At 38.9% G+C, this 10,399-nt stretch overlaps 1 pseudogene; it reads right to left on the bottom strand.

Moving 5' to 3' along the window:
* Positions 1-1,634: 1,634 nt before the first annotated feature.
* Positions 1,635-2,440, bottom strand: LOC132238840 (translationally-controlled tumor protein-like; annotated as a pseudogene).
* Between the last annotated feature and the right edge of the window lie 7,959 nt (positions 2,441-10,399).

Raw genomic sequence — 10,399 nt, 5'->3', positions numbered from 1 at the left:
TGGGTTGTGGGCTCAATTCCCTAGTAGAGGCCCTTCAGGAGGCAGCTGATCAATGATATGATTCTCTCTCATCATTGATGTTTCTATCTCTCTCTCTCCCTCTCGTTTCCTCTCTCTGAAGTCAATAAAAAAAAAAAAAGTATACTTTTTAAAAAAGAAAGAAAAGCAGCAGACATTTAGGCTTGCCTTTAAATACAAAATAAACATTTGAATTAAAAACATTTGTGAGTATCAAAAAAGCAAAAATCTTTGTAATCTCTATAGATACACAGGGATCAGACTGGGATGGGCCCACCAACACCACCCTTTTTTAAACTCAGGGACATATCAAGTGTCAGTAAGGGCAATAATCCACATGAAATTTTAATTAGTTCATCCTAATTCTCCAAGAATGGAGAAATGGAAAAGGCAACGCAATCACATTGTTACTGGCATTTGGAAAAAAATATTTAGAAAGCATAAGTTAACTATGATGTCCTAAAAATGAGCCTTGCAGATCTTGTACAATGGAATGATGCCATGCATTTGCTCCAGGTCACTTTACTGTAGACTTAAAGTCCTGATTTAAAAGAAATGTCCTGCACTTTCTTATGCTCTAGTGAACAAAGCTATCTTCAAAGTTGGAAATCAACTTAGCAAAATTCAGACCAATAGCAGAAGGTACGCACAGGGCTCTTGCAAAGTGCATTCAACTCCTAGATTAAAAATAAAATGTGAATATATTTTACATGAGGCAACTGTGCAACAATTACTTAACTATTATTGATGTTAGATGGGGGTAATTCTATTTTGATCCCTAAGAAAGTGTCCAGAGAAATGTGCCAAGGTCATTTGATACTTTGCTCTAATTAGATTTCAAGATCACACACAACACTTTCTCCCTTCCTGTTAGGGACTGAGGCAGAATGACTCAGTCAGATTAGGGGAGAACATCTTCTCTTAAAGAACGTTTATACTTCAACAAGTAACTGTGCTTCTCTTCAGTTGACATTGTTTTCTTCTGTGTCAGAAACTATAAAGCCAAGTACTCTACCATATTTGAAACACAGAGTTTATTCCCATATTATTATTCATTTAATAATTATTGTATTTATTTATATTATTGTTATTGCTATTGTTATTTCATATCATTACTGGTAATTTATATTTTAGGTAATGATGGCTGGTAATTTAACCTACTTTTGCCCACCCCTGTATTTGTGAGAAATGGTAGTACATGCCCCTGGCAGCACTTGTACAACAGCCAAATTGCTAAGAGAATCTCAAAGAGTAGAGATCAGAACTAATCAGTGTCAGGGCCCTAGCAAAGAACTAGAGTCTATTCAAAACTTCAGACTTCAAAGAGGACAAAAGTTGGTTTCCACACAAGTTCCCATCAATGTTGACAGGGTCATGGATGTCAACCTATGTCAGGTCTTTTCATGATTTGCTGCTACAGTAATATTGTGTCTTTAGAGAAGATTTTCATGTCAAGGAAACACTCTGATTCTTCTTTTCTTCTTTTAAGTTAAAAATGCATTTTATTTTTAAACAACCTATATGACATGTTTTTCTAAAAAAAAAAAAAAAAAAAAAAGACTGCCTCTGCTCCAAATAAATCCTGGTCAAAATAAAATGAAGAGCTCAAGATAACATCAGTGCCATTGTCCTGGTGTGTGGGTGACAAGCAGTAGCCAGTTATGATGACAGGTGGTAGATCCAAACTGCCAAATTTGTGAACATTTTCCCATTTCTAAACCATCTTTAAAGAAGATCGTAAATGGGTTACACCATCCTCATGGTCATCCAGCAGAGCAAACATGCCATCTGGATTCATGTTTTCACCAATAAGGAACTGATAGATTTGAAATTACCAAGGATGTGCAAGATCTGCAGCGCCTGTCATAAAAGGCTTTTTGTTTGTTTTTTCATTTTAATTCTTTTCTTTCTTTTTTACCTTTTTAAAAAACATTTTTATTGATGTTTAGAGGGAGAGGAAGGGAGAAGGATAGAGAGATAGAAACATCGATGAGAGACAATCATTGATCTGCTGCCTCTTGCACGCCCCGTACTGGGGATCGAGCCAGCAACTTGGGCATGTGCTCTGACGGGAATCGAACAGCGACCTCCTGGGCAGACACTGAGCCACACTGACCAGTCTGTCATAAAAGGTCTTAATCTTTCTAATCTCTGTACTCCAAGTGTCCTTTTGATTGATTTCATGTAATCCTTGATGTACTCCTTGTAGACTTCTTTTGTGAAAATGATGGTTCATGACAATACCAACACCATTGATACTGAAACCTTTACTCTTTAGCCTTCAGCGAGTTATCAATGTTACCCCTGTCCTACTGATTACCGTGCTCTCCACCTCCAGGCACAGCCCATCAGCAATCTCCCAGAACTTGCAGATGCTGGAGAACATCTCATCATGGCTAATGAGGTCCCAGTAGATGATCATGAGGGAGGGAGGGAAGGAAGGAAGGAAGGAAAGGAGGAAAGAAGAAAAAAAAATTAACCTAGCATGTGGCAGACTTCATATCCTCCAGGTGTCACCTGCTGTCCAGGAATCTCAAAATCCTCATAGCTGCACCATCTCCCACTCTGATCTTTTTTGTCCTCAGTCATGTTCAGAAAAGTTCTAATCTCAGCTTGAGTGGGGGGGAAAAAAGAGATAGATATTCCTTTTTAATAAAGACTCAATTTTTCCTCTCAGAACTTAAAACAAGTGAGAGGCAGCAGTCAAGATTTTGTTTTTAAATCATTCCTTTGCCTCTGTGTCTGAAACTGAAAAGGTAAAAACTCGGGAGATCCATGCAAGTCTCAGTCTTCGCTGTGATGTGCCCCTTGGTGACCCACATCGAGGCAACACAGGGCTGTGGGCTCCCATTGTTAAAGTAAATGGGACCTTTCTTACACAGGGGGATTGTGGTTTTGATCAATTGAAAGGGCCTTGTGGGCAGCCAGGGATCAGCATAAAAGGTGAAAAGGTGAGCAATAAATATGCCAGTGCATTAACACAATTAGTTTATAAAAAAGTCACGGAGGCAAAATGGAACATCGGGGGTTTACAAAAGCAGCTGACATGTTCTATGTTTTAGAGATGGATTTATGGGTAATTAACTGTCCAGAACCATTCTAACTCCTGTACATAGGAAAACATGAGCTGAGACAAAGAGTGATTGATTTTAGTGGGAAAATCCTGTATTGTGAAGTGAAAGAAAAAAAGGACAGTATAAGGCAATTAATTATTTGGAAATGGAGTTGGCACAGCTTACATGTGGAATCAGTATTTTGTAAGAGACCAGGTTTTGTTGCTGCTGTTATTATTCTTATTGCTGTTGTTTGTACTATTAAGTATCTTGTGGTAAGGTGGTAGCTATATCTGCCATGGAAAGGTGGCTGGATCACAAAATTAAACAGAATTTTTAAGTTACTGGCATTGGAATCCAACAAGAAAAGCTATTAATCAATTCTCATTGTTTACAGATTATCACGCTATCATTACAAGAGAAAAATGAAAAATGTTTGGCATTAACAGTAATTATTTTTTTCCATAATGAAAATTTAGCGTTTCATTTGGATTTTAGGGGCACTGAGAAATTCCTCTTAATAATATCATATTTTTTAAATGTGAATAATTTCTGTTCAAATTATTCTGTGTCCTGAAATAATTTTTTTCTGCCTGTGGTCCCATATGCATCCATTTCCCTAGCCTTGAAACACAGTCAAACCAAGAGTGTGTATGCCACTCATAAATATCAGTCTAATACCAAACATCTACATTCAGAGTAAGACCTAAGCCTAGATAATAGCAACAGGATTAGGATTCATCATCTCTCTGCTTCTCTCTTGCCTCTAAAAATCAATTGCTCTGGCTGTGGTTACCCACTTCCTCCCTCTAAAAGAACTCCTAAGAGATGCAAAAATATAACCAAAGGAAAAGAAAGAGTTAACGTCTAACAACAGAGAAGACATGGAAAATAGAAGACAGGGGGGATCCACCAAGAGGGAAAATGGTTGGAAGAAGTTTAAGTTGGTAGAGGGTATTTAAAATTAAAGATAAACAAATAACTTGCTTTTTTTAAAAAAAAAATAATTATATATTTTTATTGATTTCAGAGACGGAGAGGGATAGAAACACCAATGATGAGAGAGAATCATTGACCAGCTGCCTCCTGCATGCCCCCCACTGGGGATTGGACCAGGAATCCAACTGTGACCTGGTTCATAGGTGGACACTCAGCCACTGAGCCACACCTCATTTTTAATTCAGGAAAGGAATCCAGTATCTTGCTTTTTTGAAACAGAAAATCTGGATCTTAGATTCTATCAAGTAGCTGATATCAAGCTCTAAAAAACATAAACTGGTTCAAACATAGAGTGAATTAGCACTTAGAAAAGAAACTGGAGATAAATCAGAGCAAGTTTCGCAAATTAACCTCCGGGGATATATTTTCTGCTAGGGTGTCTACATTGGTAGATCAGGGATAGATTATTGATGTAGTTAGGGATGTCATAAAGTCATGTGACAAAACCTTTCATTATGGCCTGGTAGGCAAAGTTAGAGAATCAAGGCAATGTGATAGTACAGATAAGACTGACAACTTTATGACAGGGATTGTCACTGACTTGTTCACTGGCGCATCTTCTATAGGCCTCACAGAGCCTGACCCAGGGTCATTTGTTTTGGGTTAGTAAAGTTAAGTGCATTCACGGATGATTGAAGAGCACTAACTAAAGTGCATTGTTTTTTGGATCTTTGTCAACAGATTTTATTCTATTTGCTTCCATACTCCAGGGCATTAGAAAGTACCAGGCATATAGTAGGCACTTAATAAAGTGGATAAATTAATGAATAAACCTATAGATATTTTATAACGTTCTTCCAAAGTTCTTTTCTTAGTCTTAACCTAGCCAATGTTTTAATCAAAGACTTGGCTGAAGATATATTAAAAGAAGGAATTATTAGTTATTGTAATTGTACACATTAAAACAATGAGTAGATGAAAAACAATGAATCAAAAGGATCATAGTCAATACCAATATAACACAATTTAATATCACTAAATGTATATTCAAAAAAAGCACAAATGAAGGATAAGAGTGTTCCCAGAATGAAATCATTTACCTTTTTAAAAGATATGACAGTCTCCATCATCTACTAGTACCTGAGCCACACAGCTATAAAACCTAAACAGAATGCATAGAGCACCTTTGTGAGACCACTGAAAAATAAATAATGGCAGAAAGATTTGGGAAGGAGACCAGAATTGGAAATGTCACTAACCAATATTGATTTTCCTTGTTATTCCTTCTAGTGTCTCTGGCCTGGACTCAAGGCAGCCTGAAACTCAGGATTGGGCACCTAGGGGGACAGACAGAGTTCTCTAGGAGAAGCTTTCTAGTTTTTGTTTTTTGTGGGGAGATATATATATATATATATATATATATATATATATATACACATTTTAGAGAGGAAGGGAGAAGGGGAGAGAGACAGAAACATCAACGATGAGAGAGAATCATTGATTGGCTGCCTCCCGCACGCCCCCGACTGGAGATCGAGCCCACAATCCAGGCATGTGCCCTTGACTGAAATCGAACCCAGGACCCCTCAGTCCGCAGGCCTGCACTCCATCCACTGAGCCAAACCGGCTAGGGCCCACTAGCCATTCTTTTAACCTCCATGAAGCCCACTTCCATGCATTGAACCAAATGAAACAATAAAGCTTTTTGCAGGGTGGGGGGGGGGGGGGAGAAAGAAAAAAAGAACTAGAATAGCCACAACAACTTTGAAAAAGAAGTATCAGGTTGGAGGGATCACACCACTCTATTTTAAGATTTACTACAAAGTTACAATAATCCAGAGAGAGTATTATTGGCAAAGGAAAAGAACAGAATAGAGTCCAAAAATAAAAATCACACATACGTATATTGACTTTGACGAAGATGCAAAAGAATTTTCTGGAAGAAATAGTTGGTTTTTTTGTAGTTTTGTGTTTTTGTTTTTGGTTTGTTTTGTTTTTTCAATAAATGATGTTGGAACAACTGGGCATCTGTATGCAAAACAAAAATCAAAATGAAAACCCTCCAACCCATATGTTGAAGTATGTTACAAGATTAACTCAAAATGGGTTGTAGATCTAAATGTAAATCATAAAACTAAACAATGCCATATATATATAAAGAGATTTGTGGTCTGAGGTTAGGCAGACTTCTTGGACATGACACTAACAACTCAATCTATAAAAGAAAAAATTGATTAGGCTTCATGCAATTAAAATACTGTAGATGTCTAGTGTCCTATTTGAGACATTGATAAAAATTAACACTAGAGGAAGGAGTCCGGGCTAGTTAGGGAATGGTGAAAAGAATTGCGTTATTTAGCCTGGAGAAGAGAGGAATAACATGGTAACTTTCTTACTGTATATGAAAATTTGCCAATAGTTTATTAAGTCTTATCTGTATTACTCCTGAGGAAAGAATTTGGTTCCCTGGAAAGTAGTCACAGAAAGGCAGACCTCAAATCATTATAAAGGAGAGTATTATGATCATTCAAACTGGGAATAAATAAAATGACCTGCCTAGATAAGCAGTGAGTTTCCCATCACTGGAAATTATTGAAAATTTTCAAGCAGATGTTAAAAATCCATCTATCAAGGTTATTGTCAAAAGGATTACTTCACTGAGTAGGAGATTGATCTCTTTAACCTCAAAGGTCTCTTCCAACGCCACCTCCTGTATTCTAAATTGTAAAGGATGTTGTAAATCACACTCACCCTATGTGTGTCTTCAACTCCCTGCAACTCATTATGTTGTACATTACATATAAAACCCTACAAAATCCTCTAGGACTCCTCCTAACATTGGCTGTCCCAAAACAGCATTCTAGGCTGTCTTAAAGATTTCCAACCAGCAACAGGGGAGATGTGCAGAACATGTGAAAAAATTAAAATTGTGCACAGAAAGATAAATAACTTCTAACAAGAATGTATAGGGAATTTTTGACTCTGATTTAAGTGTGAGGAGTTAGTATATCATCTTAAAAAATAGACTAATATGAAGTTTGAGACATATTTTGACTTCCCTGATTTGGTTTTTGCTCTAGTCTAGACAAGGTAACTGGGAAGTTCCATGTCTTAAAAATTATCAAAAGAAAAAAGAAAAACACCTATACATTCCTATCCTTTTCAATTATTTGACTTTTCCATCTTATATTTTATTCTCTAGTTTTCTAAAGTCTTACCACAAATGAGGAGCAATAGTGCCTAGTTAAGGTCATAGTGGGCAGGATCAGGGCAGGCAGCAACTTAGCAGTCATCAAGCAGACAAGGATTGGGACAAGGAGCAGGCTATGGAGATTAATTCTGACTGGCAGGATGTGAATTAAAGCAACTGATCAGTGTTGGTATATTGAAGCTGGACGGGCAAGATTTAAAGCAGTAGATCAGGGCCCTGGCCAGGCAGCTTAGTCGGTTAAAGCATTGTCCCAATATGCCAAGATTGCAGGTTACACCCCCATCAGGGCACATACAAGAATCAAGTAATGAGTGCATAAATAAGTGGAACAACAAATCGATGTTTCTCTCTCCTTTCCTCTCTCTCTCTCTCTCTCTCTCTCTCTCTCTCTCTTAAAAATCAATAAATAAAACTTTAAAAAAAAATTACAATAATAAAAGAAAGCAGTAGATCAGGCATGGGTTGGACAGGACTTCAATCAGAGGTCATGTGACATCCCGATGAAGCCAAGAGAGCCAACTTGCAATACCAAAAGCTACGGCTGTAATGATGCCTTTCCACGTCAGTCCACAGGCCTCATCCCCTTGGTGGAACTCAGTGGATTCTCGACATTTTAAATACAAATCCTTTATCAGACATGTGTTTTGCAGATATTTTCTGTCTGTGGCTTGTCTTTATTCTCTTAATGGTCTCTTTTGCATAGCAGGAGTTTTTAACTTCAATAAAGTCTAACTTTTTTTTCTTTCATGGATCGCACTTTTGGTTGTATCTAAAAACTCATCACCATCATTCAATTCTTATAACAATTCTTTGATATCAGTATTTCCATTTCACAGATGAGGAAACTGAGATTCAAAGGTCAGCTAACTTGAGTAAGCTCAGATGGGCAGAAGGAATGGATTTGGACTTATTGATATTCCAATATTCTCTCCACTGTGCAATGTTACCTAACTCTATTCATCTTGCCTTTTTGTTTTGTTTACCTTTCTTTCCTTTTTTCATTCAAGTCATTTAAAGTTTTTTTAACCTAAGGTGAATGTGGTTTGCCAGAAGAAATGGCAACTTCCAGAGAAAAAGAGATTGATGAAGCTAGTCCAAAGTATATCATAGCAGCATTGTTAGAAACATACAGTTAGGTAGCAATGTCAAGTGTCATGGGAGCATGGAACCCATGTGAGCATATTATAAAAGCTAAGGACCCATTTCCCTAAAGACACACATTTTGCATATAATTTTAGGGGTTTGGATGCCATAGCTGCTCTATGACATTAGTACATGCAGAATTAATTTAGTGCCTAGTCATGTGGGGGAAATATAAAATAACATAGAGAAATAATATCTATGAAAGTACTATCATAGTTCCAGTGCATAGTAGGTACTCAGTAAATTCTTATTTAATCAGGTCTGGCCCTGACCGGTTTGGCTCAGTGGATAGAGCGTCAGCCTGCGGACTCAAGGGTCCCAGGTCCGATTCCTGTCAAGGGCATGTACCTTGGTTGTGGGCACATACCCAGTGGGGAGTGTGCAGGAGGCAGCTGATAGAGATTTCTCTTTCATCTATGTTTCTGACTCTCTCTATCCCTCTCCCTTCCTCTCTGTAAAAAATCAATAAAATATTTTTTAAAAAATCAGGTCTGATTAATGGTTAACAGTACTTTTTGCCTTCAAATAGGGAATCCACACCCACCGTTTAATGTAGTCGAGTACAAGAATTTGCCACCAGATGTCACTATTGTTCTAGAGAAACGCTTACACATTCTCCACCCACTCCAACTTCACCCCAACCTTCATAGTCCCCATATGCCAAGGTTGTGGGTTTGATTCCTGATCAGGGTATAAACAAAAATTAATCAATGAATGCATAAATAAGTGGAAAAACAAATAGATGTCTCCCTCTCCCTCTCTTTTCCTCTCTCTCTAAAATAAAAATTAAAAAAAAACATTAAAAGGCGGAGGGGAGGCCAATTGAAAGGTAAAAAGGATCCACTGGCATATAACAATTCTGACATCCATCTGGGCTAATGTTGGATTAGACCCTTGATGGGTCAGAAAACACAGCTAGGCCCTGCTGGCATGGCTCATTGGTTGAGCGTCAACCTAAGAACCAGGAGGTCACAGTTTGATTCCCGTAAAGGCATGTTCCCAGGTTACAGGTTCAATCGCCCCTGTGGGGCATACCAGAGGCAGCTGATCAGTAATTCTCTCTCATCGCTGATGTTTCTCTCTCTCTCTCCCTCTCCCTTCTTCTCTGAAATCGATGGAAATTATATATATATTTTTAAAAACAAACAACTAGCAAGCAAACAAGATGGGGTAGAAACCCAGGGTGGGAAAATAGGCTCATGTTCCATTCTTTGGAATTCATGTAAAAGGAATATGCATAATTAAATGTCTAAACTCAAAAAAAAAAAAAAGGAAAAGAAAAAAATCATGAATTGAGGGAAGGAAAGCACATTGATTTATTCAAAAAGTATTTCTTGAGTGCCTGCATTGGGCTGGGCACTGTGCAGAGTAACTAGATGGGTCAGGCCGGGTCCTCAGGATGCTCACAGTAAGTGGAGGGAGGATCAGGGGCCCCTCAGTGGACATTTGAGCTGAGGCCTAGGCGACAGAGGGCGGGCCATGCTGAGATCTGAGGAAAGTGAGTTCCAGACAGAAAGGGGGCCTCCAAAGGCTCTGAGCCCTGCCTGGCTGGAGGGCAGGCACAAGGAGCGAAAGTGGCATGAGGTCCTAGAGCAGTGGTTCTCAACCTTGGCTGCACATTAGAATCACCTGGGAATCTTTTTAAAATCCTGATTTCTGGGCCTCCTCCTCCGGAAATTCTGTTTCTTTGTTACTAATGTTGTGAAGGAGGCCCAGAAATCAGGATTTTAAAAAGATTCCCAGGTGATTCTAATGTGCAGCCAAGGTTGAGAACCCCTGCCCTAGAGGTTGGCAGGGCCGGATCCCAGCGGGGCCAGGAAGGGAACTTAGAGTTTTAAGGCTACACTTTTGACAGTGTAGAGAAACGGGGGTGAGGGGGAAGGCCTAAGCATGTGTGTTCGGAAGCCAGGACGATCATTCCGAGGCCAACCACACGCTGCTGGGTCCGGGGCCAGCTTGGCGAGCCTGAGCCCGGAACCCTGCCTGGAGCCTCCAATCCGCTTAAGGACGCGACGGGGCGGGGAAAGCGCGCGCC

Source organism: Myotis daubentonii, chromosome 7, assembly GCF_963259705.1.
Source record: "Myotis daubentonii chromosome 7, mMyoDau2.1, whole genome shotgun sequence".
Lineage (NCBI taxonomy): Eukaryota > Metazoa > Chordata > Mammalia > Chiroptera > Vespertilionidae > Myotis > Myotis daubentonii.
Note: the sequence above shows the minus strand (reverse complement) of the source record. Positions and strands in the feature narration are given on the sequence as shown.